This window comes from Schistocerca piceifrons, chromosome 5, assembly GCF_021461385.2.
Source record: "Schistocerca piceifrons isolate TAMUIC-IGC-003096 chromosome 5, iqSchPice1.1, whole genome shotgun sequence".
Lineage (NCBI taxonomy): Eukaryota > Metazoa > Arthropoda > Insecta > Orthoptera > Acrididae > Schistocerca > Schistocerca piceifrons.
The window spans coordinates 148780822-148794774 of record NC_060142.1 but is presented as its reverse complement, the minus strand read 5'-3'; positions in this window follow the sequence as shown (position 1 = coordinate 148794774).

Below are 13953 nucleotides of genomic sequence, written 5' to 3'. Positions count from 1 at the left end.
GTGCTTCTGCTGTTAATTAACCGATGAGTCCTCAGCATTCAAGTGATGGATATTACAAATTATCTTGCCGTGGTACCTTCTGAACGTCGTCTAAGTACAGGGTGTTTGTAAATGAATATCGGGGTTTTAACGCTTTATAATATTTATTACACTAAACTTACGGTTATAAATGATATGTCACATGAAAGAGCAACTCAAACAGTTTTACCAAGAACCTTATAAATGTTCAATGTGAGCACCATTTGTCACACGGCACACATCAAGTCTATAGCCAAACGCTGGATAGGCCGCAAGGGGCCCAAAGACACGGCTTGCTTTGCATTGCCTCCACGTTCACCCGACCCAACGCCATGCGATTTTTTCGAGTGGATTTACATCAAGGATCGTGTGTACTTGCCTCCGCTACCAGGATACCTCCCTCAATTAAGAAACCGGGTTGAAGCAGCTGTTGCTAGAATCACTGAAGACACACTTATTAACGTTTGAGAAGAACTCGGCTATAGAGTTGATGTGTGCTCACATTGAACATTTATAAGGTTCCTGGAAAACTGTTGAGTTGCTCTTTCATTTGACGTATCATTCATAACTGTAAGTTAAATATAGTAAATATTATAAAACGTTAAAACCTCGATATTCATTTACAAACACCCAGTATTTCGTAGGTGTTACGTGGCGTTTTTCCCATGTTTATACATTGATATCACAAGAAGCATTGTTTTATGTTTTACGTAAAGACATACAGAGAGGAAATTACACAGATATTCATTCTATCCGTTTGTTAGAAACTGTTCTGATAATGAATATTTACATTCACTTACTTTAAGCAGTGTGTCACAAAGAGTCCTGTGTTCGTTATGAACAAAATGGTGGATAGTACAGATGTGGTCACAATTAGACTTTATATTACGTTTCAAATAATAAATATACCGTAGAGCGTTATTACAACATAAAACTATTAAAATACTAGTCTCGAGACACAATAAACGTGTAAAAAGCAAAAACAAAAAAAATCGTCCTTCATTCTTAGTAGGCCTATACCATAACTCCTTAGTAAATTATATTATATATCGATTTCATTTTCCTAAGACTCTAATACTCTAAACATTCCCTCCAATTTACTTTTCTCACTTTTAAGAAGTGATAAATCTACAGTTTCTAACATACACACTGACGGAAAAAAATCACGACACTAAGAAGAATTTTTGAGGTATAAATAAAAACTGGTAGGCGGTTTTATTCATCTCAAAGATCGAACGAGGTAGCGCAGCGGTTAGCACGCTGGACTCGCATTCGGGAGGACGCCGGTTCAAACCCGCGTGTGGCCATCCTGATTTAGGTTTTCCATGATTTCCCTAAATCGCTTCAGGCAAATTGCGGGATGGTTCCTTTGAAAGGACACGACCGACTTCCTTCCCCATCTTTCCCTAATCCGAGGGACCGATGACCTCGTTGTTTGGTCCCCTCCCCCAAATCAACCAACCAACCACCTGAAAGAAGATGTCTATTCAAATTTCGCGCCTGTCACATAAGAGCAGTGCTAGTAGCGACACTATGATAATGAAAATCGGTCTGCTTTAAATGCACGCTGTAACGGTGGTGAGAGGTAGTTACCTTTGAGACTGGAGTGGACAGCGAGCCAGGTGTGAAACTCATCATGCAGTGTTGTCCGTCCAGAATCGCCTTATAGCATGTGTCAGTGATCAAGATCAACGTTTTGAACGCTTGATATGGCAGAGTAATAATAAACACACGAACCGTACCTGAATTACGTGTTCACTTACATTTGGTATATCCTGACTCTGGGACAGTGGCTTGTATTTGTTATGATGACGACGAACGAGTCCTCGCCAATGTTGACTGGTGGCCAATGCTAAATAGAAACATGCAAATGTCAGCAAGGTTTGTCAGTAACGTCGATAAGGTGCTGGCTGCATGGTCTGGATCTGCAACGACTACAATCATTAGAAATTTTTGGCAAAAAATAATATATATTGTACTTAACTGCTGGTGCAGGATTCTTCTTGGTTGCATACATATAATTGTAAACAGATAGCTATTGAGCCCTCACTTATGCCATACGTTACTAAGCGCCTTGTTAGAGGTTGCTTCCTATCAGCTGAAGGCTATGCTACTTTACTACTTGACGTCCCGAGCAAGAGTGGACGAGAGCTCGCGAGATACTTGATACAAGCCGCGGAGCGGCGCTGGTCGCGACTCGAGGGTCAAACGACACTAATACGGACCGCGGTCGATAACTGCAACCCCTAACAAGTGTGGTATCGAAAGTTGATACCACATTATTGTTATCATCTTGTTACTATTTGATCAAATTCCACACATGTGATTGATATCTCCTTTGAAGACTCAGTATAATGTGGTAGAAAAATTTCGGTAGCTATAAACTTTAAAAATTACTCACGTATTTCAGAAAATTTGCGACGTCGTGCGCTATACAGGGAGATCCCGTGAAGAAGGCCTTTAATGCAACAAAGATGCCGTTATCAACAACTCACTGAGTTTGAACGAGGTCGTGTAATAGGGCTACGAGATGCTGGATGTTTCTTCTGCGATATTGCAGAAAGACGTGGCAGGAATGTAACCGCTGTACATGATTGCTGGCAGCGGTAGTCACGAGAATGTACGGTCGCAAGAATACTAGGTTCTAGACGGCAGAGCGGCACTACCAAAAGGGAAGACCGTCGAGTTCGGTGTACGCCTCTGGTGCGTCCTATTGCATATGCAGCAGCAGTCTGAGCACAATGGCACGAAGAATTGTAACAAATCGGTTACTTCAGGACAGCTCTGGGCTAGAGGCCCTGTAACGTGTATTCCACTGACCCGAGACGACAGCCGTTTGTTACTTCAGTGGTGTCAAGATAGAGCTCATTGGAGGGCAGTGTGGAGATCTTTTGTGTTTTCTGACGAAAGCTGGTTCTGCCTCGGTGCCAGTCATGGTCGTGTGTTGATTAGAAGTAGGCCTGTTGAGGGCCTGCAACCATTCTGTCTGCGTGCTTGACGCACTGGACCTACATTTTGAGTTATGGAGTGCGATTTTGTGCAACAGCAGGAGCACTTTCGTGGTTCTCCCACGCACACTGACTGCGATATTTTACGTCAGTCCGGTGGTTCTACCTGTTGTGCTGCCATTCATGAACAGCATTCAGAAGGATCTTTTACAACGGGTAACGCTCACCTACGTACCGCTTTTGTAACCTGACATGCTCTGCAGAGTATCGACATGTTGTCTTGGCTTGCTCGATCACCAGATCTGTCTCCCAATGAGCCCATATGGACACTGAGACGCCCGCTAAACCCGCTGGGCAGAACAGGTGATGAGGATTGTGGAAAGGGCCAAATAAGGTTGGGGTCAGTGTCACCTTAAAATTGTAATTTATTGTAGTTTAATAACACATTTACATCCACGTGTATCAAACTCCAAATCTTCACGGCTGAAGGCCTCCAAACAAGAAATCTTAAAAAATCAACAAGGTAAATTTCAAGTGACTGAAAACAGGCAGTTACAATTACCAATATATATATATATATATATATATATATATATATATATATATATATATATATATATATATGTGTGTGTGTGTGTGACGGCTAGGCTGAAAGCCTCAAGGCAAGGGTGGATAGACACACATAAACAAGATGCAATACGAACTGCTGAAGACTCACAAGAAATATATATATATATATATATGCTGAAGGCCAATAACTTAAAACGCAAGCCTAATCAGAGATTTAAAAGGCAAGCCTTATCTTAAAACAGTTGGTTAGTTAGGCCGAAGTAAACAAGTTAAATTCAAACCGGCTGAAGGTCACATTCTTAAAACTCCAAAAAATTAATTTTTTTAAATACCAAAGTCCTTACGTGAAACAGTTATTTAATTTAGGCTGAAGGCCTTAACAACAAACAACTAAAACTAAAACTAGCTGAAGGCCGAAGACTTAAAAATTAAAAAAAAAATTTAAATGACAAAGGGCTTACGTGAAACAGTACTTTAAACTAGGCTGAAAGCCTTAGGAGTAAAACAACTCTAATTTAAAACACAAAACCGGCTAGAAGCCATACAAGAACCAACAACAAGAACAAATTTAAAAAAATAAGGCAGTCCACATAAGGGCGCCCAGATGTTCGAGGTTCGGCCTGTAATTCAAACACTGACGCTCGCTTGGGTGAGACAGGCAGTCGGGCCAACCATTCACTATCCGACGACAACCCAACCGACAAGATAACTTCCACTTCACCCAACCAGGGCGCAACAGCGAGTTCAACGGAACATCGTAGAAGATATTGGCGCTCACAACCAATCATACTCGGAGTTGTCAAACTACACACTGTGCTGGACAGCAACAACACGATGAGGAAACTACACTGCCTGAAATTTACGTCAACGCCCTGGGCAGGTAACCGGAACGTTAACGGCCTCAAGGCAGAAAGTTCCGCTGGTGCACTTCAATTCAAATAAACAAATACAGTGAAACTCCACCGGAGGCGGCTAGAATTTTCCAACTTGAAAACCACGTTGTTGCTTGCAGGAATATCCCAACAGCAGACAACGAACTCCAACGACACAATGTGACGAGTCTTGATTTGCTGGTAGGTTAAATCAAAACACAACTTTCGTGTCCAGGGTCGGTGAGCCACGGACCTCGTAGCAATGGGAACGGCGCCACAGACTCCGACACTGCGTAGAGACCACCAGCGGGCCCCGGCCAAACTATGCCCCGCCGAGAATTACTCACTGCTCCACGCCAACCGACCGACTCCTCAGAGCCAGTACGCCGACAACATTTAAAATAACATGTCAGTCAAAATCACACAAACTACACACAGTTTCACGAACACTTGCACGAAGAACCAGACAATGCTAACGGCAGTGACTGTACAGCAAGAGGGACGAAGCACGAATCGGCGCACACAGCCAACCCATAAGCGATCACCGGCCAACATACACTTCGTCCGGCAAGACAACCGACTGATGACCAACCAAATTTGTCCCCACTCCAGTCATGTGTGTCGGCAACCGTCTAGCGAGTCATGGCGGTCCGGATCTCACTTGTGAACTTGGGCCGCGTGCCAACTCAAACACTGCCAGGTCCGAACTAACTGCTGGCATGCTCCAACTCACTCGTCGACACACGACGACTGGGAAGTAATAGCAGTGCAGCAAAGATAATACAAATGGTTCAAATGGCTCTGAGCACTATGGGACTTAACATCTATGGTCATCAGTCCCCTAGAACTTAGAACTACTTAAACCTAACTAACCTAAGGACAGCACACAACACCCAGCCATCACGAGGCAGAGAAAATCCCTGACCCCGCCGGGAATCGAACCCGGGAACCCGGGCGTGGGAAGCGAGAACGCTACCGCACGACCACGAGATGCGGGCAAAGATAATACGGCATGGCCTATATCGATAAGTGCTGCTGCTGCCGCTCACGGCCAGGCAAGGCAGCAACTCAGTGACAGCCGGCCGCGGTGGCCGTGCGGTTCTGGCGCTGCAGTCCGGAACCGCGGGACTGCTACGGTCGCACGTTCGAATCCTGCCTCGGGCATGGGTGTGTGTGATGTCCTTAGGTTAGTTAGGTTTAAGTAGTTCTAAGTTCTAGGGGACTTATGACCTAAGATGTTGAGTCCCATAGTGCTCAGAGCCATTTGAACCATTTTTGAACTCAGTGACGCCAGTAAAAGAAATTAACATAACGAGGTGGCAGAACGGTCAAAACAGGGTGTTAAGCAATAGATGGCACAAACACGATACACACGCGGCTCAGCTAGATTCATAATGTGTGGCAGGATTTCAGTGCTTCCACCAATCTTCTAGTATTATAAAATATCGTGCATCACCCATTACTTAATTATCTTGGAGTAATCAATTTTCGCTTTCACTCGAGATCTCCGTTTCAGAAAGTATATGCACTGTATTTTGTTAGATTTACGACTCTCTTTCTAAGCTACGAATCGATGTTAATTGTTACCACTCACATAGTAAACTGCGTGTTGTACGATGACACGTATTTACAGAAAGAAAATGACATAATGTTTAGTTCGCATTAGTTGTGTATTGCAGTGGCTGCTTTTGCATCCCCTACGTTGGTGCAATAAATTAAGTAGTGTTCCTCCAGACTTACCAGCCATTGCAGTGATTGCCGGGGTGCCAGATTCCTGAAGATAAACCAACAACGGTCGAATTTGTTAGTGAGCCATTGCTGACCCATGCTATGCATTGGATTAAACCTTGGTTGCTATTCTGTGTTTAGTTTCCAGCGGTGATCGCGATTATGCTGTTTCCCTCTCTTTCCGCTGGTGGCAGCAGCGGTGTGTATTCGCACCTTGGACTATCTTTGGCCTGGCGCTTATAGTTTCCGGCTGGGCTGTGTGCGGGCAGTTGGTCGTTTGGCGTGGAGCAGCAAGGAAATCTCCGAAGCGCTTAGTTTGGCCCGGCCTACTGGCGGCCTCTATGCCGTGTCGGAGTGTGTGGTGCTGTTCCCATTGCTACGAGGTTCGTGGCTCACCGATCCTGGACATGAAGGTTGAGTTTTGACTTAATCTACCAGCAAGTTGCGACTGTTCACATTTTTGGATTTCGTTGTTGGCTGTTGGGATATTCCCACGAGCAACAACGTGTGTTTCCAGTTGGCAAATTTTAGCCACTCTCCAGTGGAGTTTAACTGCAGTTGGTTATTTGAATGGAAGTACGTCAGCGGAATCTTCTGCCTTGTGGCTGTTAAAGTTCCGGTTACCTTCCCTGGCCGTTGAGGTAAATTTAGGCAGTGTATTTTCCTCATCGTGTTTTCGCTGTCCAGCACTGTGTGTAGTTTGACAGCCCAATGTATAATTGGTTTTAGGCTCCAGTACCTTCTACGTTGTTCCATTGAACTCCCTGTTGTGTGCTGGTCAGGTGAAGTGGAGGTTATCTTGTCGGTAGGTCCGTTGACTGTCTGTCAGTTGAGTTGTCGTCGGATAGACAATGTTTGGGCCTACTGCCTGTCTTACCTAAGCGAGCGTTAGTGTTTGAATTCCAGGACGACCCTTGGAACTTCTCAGCGCCCTTGGGTGTACTGCCTTTTCTTGTTTGTACTTGTGTGGCTTTTAGCCGATTTTTGATTACGGTTGTTTTGCCCTTAAGGTTTGGTTCTTGAGCCTAATTTAAGAACTGTTTTACGTAAAGCCTTTGGCATTTTTAAAATTAATGTTATTGAGTATTAAGTGTTGTGCTTTCAGCCGATGTCGAATTTAAGTTGTTTTGCTCTTAAAGTGTCAGATCCTTTCGGCCTTCGGCCGATTTTGAATTAAAATTGTTCTGCTCTTAAGCGGTCAGATGGTTTGGGCTTTCAGAACTGTTTTACATAAAACCTCTGCAATTTTTAAAATTAATTTTATTGAGTTTTAAGTGTTGGGCCTTCAGGCTATTTTGAATTTTAAGTTGTTTGCTCTTAAAGTGTCAGATTCTTTGGGCTTTCAGCCTAATTAAGGAACTTTTAAAGATAAGGCCTTGCCTTTTAAATTTCTGGTTTTGGTTGAGTTTTGACTTATTGGCTTTCAGCTGTTTTTAAATTAAAGTGGTCTTGCCCTTAAGGCATGAGATTGTACGGTGCATTCAGCTGCTAATTAAGCTCCAAAACTGAAGCTGTGTCTTTTTTTTTAAATTTTCTTGGCTCTTGTAATATTTGATCAAATACAGGGTTCTATGTTCGAGTGTAACTGACAGCCGCTTATTTTGGCCCCTTTCCACAACTTAAACTGCGTGTCCTGTCCTGGTGGTTTATCAGGGCATCTTGATTAGAATGCGGAAAATTAGATAAAGGAAAAGAAGCTGCTAGGAAGCACATTATTAGATGCAAATTTTCGGGACACCTATTGGTGGATATTAATGTGGGATGTGTCCAGCCTTCGCCCTTAAGTAAGCTTGAACGCTTTCAACTAAGTGTCTGAGTGACTGTAGAGGAATGACAGCTCATTCTTTCTCAGTAGCCGAAACTAGAGAAGGTATAAATACTTGGCGGTGGAGCCTGGAACGATTTCCATGTTGTAACGCATTCCTAAGATGTTCAATTAGGTTCAGGTCATGCATTGTCCAGTGTCGTCGTTCCTTACACCAGCTCAAGCATCGCTTAGAACTGATACAGGAATATGTGGCTTATGAAGAGCTGCTCGACCGTTGTAGCTCTCTTTGTCACTCCTTACCCATACTCCATGTGGTAGCTGGACTGGTGGTAACGCTTCGGACCTCGCGAGTGATCCCTTCCGCTGATATAACGCAATGTTCAGTGGCCCTGTCCGTCAGTACAGCCGGCCGCTATAGCCGAGCGGTTCTGGACGCTTCAGTCCGGAACCGCGCTGCTGCTATGGTCGCAGGCTCGAATCCTGCTCGGGCATGGATGTGTGTGCTGTCCGTAGCTTAGTTAGGTTTAAATAGTTCTAAGTGTAGGGGACTGATGATCTCACATGTTAAGTCCCATAGTGCTTAAAGCCATTTGAACTATTCCGTCAGTACAAGATATCTGGTCCTGGTTTAACTGTGGTTGTTCGTTCGCGTTCCCTCTCCACAATCACATCACATGCTGTGGATTTGGTCAGCTTTAGTAGGGGCGACCCATTCTGTTGTCACCACTTCTATACTACAACACGATACACCCCGTCTCTTTTTATACTACCGGGTGAGACTCACGTGTCATCCGTGACGTGGTCAAATCCGCATTGCGTCGGTGTGTGCTGAAACGTCTGATCAGATAGCGTACACTTTTTATTCTATTTTATTTTTTGGCGTTTGCTTTCATTACCAGATAGCCAACAATAATTTACAGACAGTGGCAACAACTGTCAGTTTCGACTATTAACTGTGTACAACATTTAAGGACAGCCGTCTTCGGTTGTTTGCAGATGACGCTGTCGTTTATCGACCAATAAAGTCATCAGAAGATCGAAACAAACTGCAAAGCGATTTAGAAAAAATATCTGAATAGTGAGAAAAGTGGCAGTTGACACTAAATAACGAAAAGTGTGAGGCCATCCACATGAGTGCTAAAAGGAACTCGTTAAACTTCGGTTACAAGATAAATCAGTCTAATGTAAAAGCCGTAAATTCAACTAAATACCTAGGTATTACAATTGCGAACAACTTATATTGGAAGGAACACACAGAAAATGTTGTGGGGAAGGCTAACCAAAGACTGCGTTTTATTGGCAGGACACTTAGAAAATGTAACACATTAACTAACGAAACTGCCTACATTACGCTAGTCCGTCCTCTTTTAGAATACTGCTGCGAGGTGTGGGATCCTTACCAGATAGGACTGACGGCGTTCAAAGTGAGGCACCACGTTTTGTATTATCCCGAAATAAGGGAGAGAGTGTCGCGGAAGTGATGCAGGATTTCGGCTGGAATTCATTAAAAGAAAAGCGTTTTTCGTTGCGGTGGAATCTTCTCAAGATATTCCAATCACCAACTTTCTCCTCCGAATGCGAAAATATTTTGTTGACTCCGACCTACATAGGGAGGAACGATCACCACGATAAAATAAGGGAAATCAGAGCTCGCACGGAAATATATAGGTGTTTGTTCTTTCCACCCGCTGTACGAGACTCGAATAATATAGAATTGTGATGGTGGTTCGATGAACCCTCTGCCAGGCACTTAAATGTGATTTCCAGAGTATCCATGTAGATGTATATGTAGGTGTAGATGTAGAAAAGATCATTCTTGTCAAAGGAGGTATAATTTTTATAAAATTTGTATGTATACATTATGCTTACCTATGAAAATTAAAGTAAATCTGTTACAACATAGGTAGTATTATTTCCACAAATCTTATAGGTATACACTTTACTTTGTATGCCCGACTTGTCTTTGATGTGTTGGCTGATTGGAGTCAGCAGTCTTCCAAGCAGTGCATGTCTTCGTTTTGGCTCTGCTCGGTCACAGTGGGCGCTCTTGCATGTGGTCTCGTGTTGGCGCCCTCTTCTGGTCCACGATCCCCATCTACCACTGATGGACGACACCAGGCAGGTAACAATTCAATGTGGTGCACTGCCTTTTGTAATTATTCGACGTCCACTCTTCTGAGCTTTCTGAGACGTCACTTCTCGCCCGTCTTGTGGCATTCGTAGAAGCAATATGCTCCTCCGTCAGTGACAGAAGGCCTTACTGGCCATTCAAACTTCTTACTTCTTCCCATTTCATCAGTGGACGTCTAAAATTCTACGGCCCTTTCGTCCACAGGAAAGGATGTTTGGTACACTTTCGGTGCCCTATGGTATAAGGGTTGTCACTACCGCCATCTGAGTGTAATAGACTGAAGTCCGTTCTTTAGAGGTTTGTTGTCCTGTCTAGTAATACTGTCTCCGCATTTTGAGACAGAGACAGGAAACCAGCCTACCATTTTCCGTAGCGAATATGGATAACACGACACACATCATAAATCATATACGGGCTGTCCAATTTACCAGACTAAGGGTCGTTAATCGGGGGTGCATGCCATTTTTGATTTTCCTCAGATCCCTGTAGGATACTTCCCTTTAAGAGACGGTCAAATACAGCTGATTTCAGGAATCCGTATCTTCGTTGGTAAAAACAGAACCCTTATTGAATCACTGTGTGGGTCTGTCTGTCTGTTTTTCCCGCTGTTAAAAACCTTTTTTTGTCTCACGAACGAGTGTACGTATCAAATTGAAATTCACGTCACATGGCCTTGTAGTAAATATAAGCTTTTAAGCCAATGAATATACGAGTAAAAGATACGGTCATTTGTGTCACATACTTTGATTCAAATGCGCTCATCAAAACCTATGGAATATGTGAAATTTGTCAAGGGGTAAGATTTCACTGTAGAAATGACGGAAAAACTCCGAAAATTGTTAATTTGTAATTATAACACACGAACCAAGTACTTTTTTGCCGTTCTTGAAAGTCCAGAAAGTGTCGGGGCCAATATCTTATCAGTATCGAAATCGTCGAGATTCTGTATATCTGCATGTGTAAAATATCTATACACAATTAAGTTTGTACGGAACCTTCTGTGCGCAAGTCCTACTCGCACATACTCGGATTTTTTTTTTTTTTTTAATTTTGTCATTTTGATTCTTCTGACTGGTTTAACGCGCCACGCTGCGACTTCTTCTCCTGTGCCAATCTCTTCAACTTAGCATTGCACTTACAGCCAACGTCCTCAATTATTTGTTGCATGTTTTCCAATTTCTCCCTTCCCCTACACTTTTTAACGTCTGCAGTTCCCTCTAATACCGTGAAAGTTCCCTGATGTCTTAACAGATATCCTGCTATCCTGTCCCTTCTTCTTGTTAGTTTTTCCATATAATCCTTTCATCGCCGATTCTACGGATTACTTGCCTCATCAGTCCATCTAATTTTCAACGTTCTTCTGCAGCACCACATTTTACTCGTACCATTCTCTTCATCTCCACTTTCCCATAATCCGTGGTTAACTTCCATACAGTGCTGTGCCCCAAACGTACATCCTCGGAAATTTCCCCTTCAAGTGAAATGGAAATGTCATGTGACTAGGGCCACCCGTCGGGTAGACGGTTCGCCGGGGGCATGTCGTTCAATTTGACGCCGCTTTGATGACTTGTGCGTCGATGGAGATGAAATGATGATAATTAGGACAATACAACACCCAGTCCCCGAGCGGAGAAAATTTCCAACCCAGCAGGAAATCGAACCCAGGTCCTTAGGATTTGACATTCTGTCGTGCTGACCACTCAGCTACCGGGTGCGGACTCTCCTTCAGATTAAATCCTGTAATTGATACTACTTGACTCGTTTTTATGAGGAATGCCCGCTTCGTCAGTGCTAGTCTGCATCTTGTATCCTGTTCGCTTTGTCCGTCATGTGTTATTTTTCTTCCCAGGTAGCAGAGTACCTTCACTTCAGCTACTTCATGGTCTGGAAGTTTTGATGCTAAGTTTATTAGTTACTTCATTTCTGCATCTCTTTGCTACTTTCGTGTTCTTTCGTTTACTGCGAGTCCACATTATGTGGTCATTAGACTATTAATTACACAATCCAGTGACAGTAATGTGACCGTCGCCTGCGTTCGAAGCTAACATGCAATAACCACTCACATGGCAGCATTAGCAGTGGAGGGTGTATAAAACAGTGCAGTCGTTATCGTAATGCGCAAATGGAGAGATTTATCTGACGTCCAAAATGAATAATCCTTCGCTTTCACGCCAAGGATACGGCTAAGTTTGTTACTGTTCGCATGCCTTTGTAGTTAACGTATAACATGCATGGCAAAATGGCGCTGTCCAAAACTGGCACCGAGGCAACTGTGGTGCACCACAGGACTTAGATGACTGGGGTGAACGACAGCTGCGAAGAGGTGTACGGGCCGATAAATGTGCAACTGTGTAGAGCTCAGATGAAGTAAGGGGCTACCAACGGTGTCACCTCAACCACTGTTCAGCGAACGTTGCTGCATATAGCCCTCCTTAGCAGGAGCTTGGCTCACTCCACCTCGCATTCCGCATACGCCTCCCGTCCCCCACGCCAATCCTCTATGACCTGCTTCCTTTCCCCCATCTGCTATTTTTTCTCGAACATACCCTCGTCCTCTACACCTCCCGCTGCCTTGATCCCCCTAATCCCCTGGTTACTCCTATCCACTCCAACCCCCGCCCTCTGCCATTGCTTCACTGTTGTGTCCCCCCTACCCTCCACCTCTACACCTTTCATCTCCTTTCCCAAGATGGCTTCCATCGACTCCCCCTCCAGGATAATTTCCTCTCTCCCTCCATTTATCCCTCCTATCAACTCTGATCCTAACCTCTCCATCCCTTTCTCTGTCTTTTCCCGCTTTTCCCGGGCTCCCTCCCCCCCTCCCATCCTGTTTCTTCCCCACCTTCCCTCACTCTGCCTCCCTCCTCTCCCCTGAATCCTTTGCACTCGCTTCCTCAGCCTTTCTCCACTCCCTCTCGCATCTGTCCTCCCCCCCTTATGAGTCCACTCCCTCTGTCGGTTCCTCCCTCCCACTTCGTTTTTCCTTGCCTTCCCCCTTTTTTTCCCATCGTCTGTCCAGGTCCCCCCCCCCTCTCTGCCCTTGGCTGTGGCGTGACATTTTCGTGCCAACTTTTTAGTGCAGTGTTTTAAGTGAGTGTAGTGCAAATTTTCCGAAATGCTGCGAATAGACATCATACTGCCACTTGGTGTGATTTTTATATCTCTTGCGAACAGAAACCAGACTGTCGCCATGTTTTTTAATTGTCTGTCTACTTCCTGTGTATTTTATTAGCATCATTTCTTTGTTTTTATGTTTTACCTTCCACAATTTGACGCCATTTTACAATTTAAGTACTCGCTTTTATCGCCTGCTTTTATTGTTTATTGTCTTCTTCTTCTGGTTTAAAAATTCTGTAGGCTGAACAGCTGCGTACTAAGCTGCCTCCAGGCCTCCCTCTTTGGCGGGGAATTCAATGAAGGAAAAAAAAGCGCCTGGTTCATGCAGTCGTGCTGACTGCTCTTCATCGGCGACAACGGCTGGAGTTTGTATCTACCCTTGGGGACGATGGCCACCCATACAAGCCGTTTGTTTTTCCTCAGTTTGATGGATTCTCCCAGTAGGACAATGCAATGTGTAAACACAGCTCACAGGGTACGTGCGTGGTTTGAAGAGCACCAGGGTGAGTTTTCTGTACTCCCGCACACATCTGGACAACTCCACGGGTTTAAACGGAATCGAGATTCTGTAGGACCACCTCGATCCGGCTGTTCGGGTTATGAATCCTCAACCGAGAAAGCTAGTGCATATGGCCACAGAAATAGTCACCACGGTTCCACATCCCTGTCAGTATCTTGCAGGACCTCTCTGACTCTCTTTGTGCACGTTTCCCATTGCAAAATGTGACTATTCAAGCTTCTGACAGGTGGTCAGATTAATGTAACTGGACAGTGTACATTCAAAAGGCCCTGTAATTTTGC